General features: G+C 42.7%; 1 pseudogene; it reads left to right on the plus strand.

The window, feature by feature from the left end:
* The first annotated feature begins 1,714 nt into the window (after positions 1 to 1,714).
* On the plus strand, positions 1,715 to 1,832 carry LOC124712906 (annotated as a pseudogene).
* The last annotated feature ends 2,206 nt before the right edge of the window (positions 1,833 to 4,038 follow it).

The raw sequence follows: 4,038 nt of genomic DNA on the forward strand, positions 1-4,038 counted from the left end.
ACTGCAGAACACTTCAACGCCAGAAAAAAACCACTTTACAAAGACAGTTAATGAACATAATCCGCCCCGACTGCTGAATGATCAGCGTGACGAACTGCCATCCTCAGCGTCCCGGGCTCGATTCCCGGCTGGGTCGAGGATTTTCTCCTCTCAGGGACTTGGTGTTGTGTTGTCTTCATGATCATTTCATCCCCATCCGGCGTGCAGGTCGCCCAATGTGGCGTCGAATGTAACAGGGCCAGCACCAAGGCGGCCGGACCTGCCAATGACCGGCCAATGACGCCAAACGCTCATTTCCATTTTCCAGTCGAACTACAGGTGACGTGGCACGGTAAGCCGTCCCGTCATTGATGTTACCTGGCCTACAGCGTCATGTCCCCTTCGGTGAGCCTAACGTCAAAAGACGTGACTAATTTTAAACGCAGGATATTGCACATTAATATGGTCTGTGTCCACCTTTCACCTAAATGACGACTTGAACTCTACTGAAGACACTTCCGACGTTGTGTCTCAATGTCTGCGGAGTAATTGCAGCCGATTCTTACTCAAGAGCCGAAACCACAGAAGGTAGTGGTGTTGGACGCCGGGGTCTGGAGCGGCCGTCGTTCTAACTCATTCCAAATGTGTTCCGGTGGATTCAGGTTGGGATTTTCAGCAGGTCAGTCTATTCCAGAAATGATCCACAAACCATTGCCTCGCATATCTAAAAATGGTTCGAATGGCTCTAAGCACTATGGGACTTATCATTTAAGGTCATCAGTACCCTAGACTTAGAACTACTTAAACCGAACTAACCTAAGGACATCACACACATCCATGCCAGAGGCAGGATTCGAACCTGCGACCGTAGCGGTCACGCGGTTCCAGACTGAAGCACCTAGAACCGCTCGGCCGCAGCGGCCGGCCCTCGCATATCGTCTTCGAACTGTTTCTCTACTGTGCACAGTATAAAGTGCTTTAAAATGTACTATATTGCAGAGTATGTGCTGTTCAGAAGTAGGGCCTACGACATAATGTTCCTTCGGACGTGTACGCATGTCCGAAGGAACAATCGTTAATGAGACTACAGCTGTTATGAAAACTATGAAATGTATTCGCTGATGGTTGTCCATATTTGCAACTGCTGATACATTTCAAGTGTTTCATACCGGGTGTAATCGTCGTAGTGACTGTTCCTTCGCACATGCATGCATGGCTCCGACCGTGGGTGGTGCTAGGATAGCCTGAGAGTAATTCAACCACTCGCAATAAGCGAGAATTCCGGATTCGAGTCCCAGTCCAGCACAAATTTTCATTTTCGTCATTCCATTACACACCTGATGATTATCCATACACAAAATTGTAAAATATGTTCATATTCTTCCGCATTTAGCGTTTTCTTAAGGACAGTCAGGGAGTCTCGCACTAATGACGAAAAGCACGCTAATACCGTAACACCACCTCCACCGTACTCCGCGGTTGGAACTACACCTAATGGTAGATAGATCTAAAGTTCTCCAGGCATTCACCAAGCCGATTCCCTTCCATCGGTCTACCACAGCGTCGTTCATGGCTCCAAATCACTCTTTTCCAACCAACTACTGTTCGGTGGGGTCGCCCTTTACACCACATGGAAGAGCCCTTTGGCATTCGCTACAGAGATGTGTGGCTCATTAGGAGCTCCTCGACCATTGTACACCATTCTGTACGTTTGTTCATCCACATTTCCACTTCGGGCAACGGCCTTGCCGCAGTGGATACACCGGTTCCCGTGCGATCACCGAAGTTAAGCGCTGTCGAGCGTGGCCAGCACTTGAATGGGTCACCATCTAGGCTGCCAGGCGCTGTTGCCACTTTTAGGGGTGCACTCAGCCTCGTGATGCCAATTGAGGAGCTACTCGACTGAATAGTAGCGGCTCTGGTCAAAGAAAACCATCATAACGACAGGGAGAGCTGTGTGCTGACCACACGCCCCTTCTATCCGCATCCTCAACTGAGGATGACACGGCGGTCGGATGGTCCCGATGGGCCACTTGTGGCCTGAAGACGGAGTGGTGCTTTATTTCCACTTCAGTCACATTACCAACAGTCTTCTTGAGCACTTGTAGAAGATGTGAAATGTTTCTGATGGATTTGCTACTCAGGTGGTATCCAATTACAAGTGCACTTTCGAGGTCAGTTAGCTCTGTTGATCTACCTATTCCGATGTTACTGCTTCTCTACTGACCACACCGAACTCCCTGTCTCCTTTTATACTGGTAGTTACATCTACTGGTCAATTGCGCATTACACAGCAGTGTCTGGATACTTTTATCAGGCACTTGTTTCGTGTTATGTGTGTTATGTCTGCGATAGGTTGCTTTGGGTTGGATGATGTCACCATAGCGCGGTCCCCAATAAAGATCGTGGGGGGTCATGCCTCTACTCCGTCCCCTGATCGGTTGTAGCAAACGTTCCAACCAGCCAAAGGTGTAGATTAAGAGACTGATCGTATCAGTTACCATCAGCAAACCCGATAAGCTTCGTGAGAAAACAGCTAGAACCGCCACATCACAGGAAACTGCGTAAGGAGGAAAAGAAGGGGACAGACACTACTCTTAAAACGGACAGGGACTGAATTTCTCAGATGAAAGCGCCAACAGTTGAAAGTAGCAGTACTTACCTCATTTACAGGCTCGCTAAACTGTAGACAAAGGATCTGTGTACACACTAGCTTAGAGCTGATAACCGTGAATGAACACTTAGATTTTATATCTTGTAAGTTAAAACGTTGTCGAAATTATTGCTTTGTATTCTTAACTGTATGGCACATGTCTACATTAAATTTCGGAGTATTGCTTTTCAAAATATGTATTTGTTATATATTACAGACACTCTGGTCAAGGGGCGACCTGCCTATTGCAATACTTGAAGAAATACTTCAGAGCGAAGATCACATTACTTCGTTGTCATCTTCGGATCTGCCGTACGACACATCAGATTTTCTTTGCCATTAGTAAGATACATATAAGTATAATATTTTACGTATACATAACATACATCATCTTTTCCAAAATTACGCCATTAGTTTGACACTGTAAAAAATTTAAATAGTTTCGAAATGCAGGCTCTACCAGTAGGTAGATCATAACCAACCAGCCTACCATGGTCAAAAATACTATTTTCAATCACACTGCCATGCTACTTTCGCCAACTATGTGCAATCACCCACATGCTCGTCTGGAACTGTACTGAATAGGGTGTTGTGACAGACAAGGTACCTCTAATGGTCGTTAGATGGCAGCGTGGTAACAGATGTCACTGGTTGCATTTTTATTTGATAAATTATACAATTCGCTTATCGCAAATTTTTACAGTCATTAAAGTAGTCCAGATCTGAAGTTAAAGAAAATTACAGACATTTTATAGATCTTATATGGTAGTAATAACTGTCAATATACCAGCCTTGTTAAAGAATGAATGTCGTCATTTAAGTGATACATAGCTAAACACTTTTCATTTTGCAACGTACATACCATATTTGCAATATTTAAAAACAATCTAACAAAAGTTTTTTACACAGTTAAAATTTTAAATTTTATTGGCACTGCAAATTTATTCTTATGAGTTGCTTGTTAATTTCTAAAGCAACTTTTTCCAGCAAGTTACCCCTTTACGTATAAGGTCTTTTACTGTGACATCAACATTTTATATTACGCTATCTCACTTCACAATAATAAATGTTTCCTGCCTTACACTATAGTGGTTATTTATTTGTTTTAATTTTTCGTACAGAACTTGCGACGAGCAGTGACAATAAAATTTAAAGATTATAAAATATTTAAAAAATTGTTAGACTGCTTTTAAATGTTATACATATGATACGTGCACTACAGAATAAAATAAAATTAGCAGTGTATTACTTAAATGACAATATTACTTCTTTATGAAAACTTGTACATTGATAACTGTTATAATTGTATAACCTTCAGAAAATGTTTGTAATTTTCCTTTAATTTAATATTAGGTCTACTTTAAGTACTGCACAAATTTTCCATAAGCGAATTGTGTAATTTATCT

This window comes from Schistocerca piceifrons, chromosome 8, assembly GCF_021461385.2.
Source record: "Schistocerca piceifrons isolate TAMUIC-IGC-003096 chromosome 8, iqSchPice1.1, whole genome shotgun sequence".
Taxonomy (NCBI): domain Eukaryota; kingdom Metazoa; phylum Arthropoda; class Insecta; order Orthoptera; family Acrididae; genus Schistocerca; species Schistocerca piceifrons.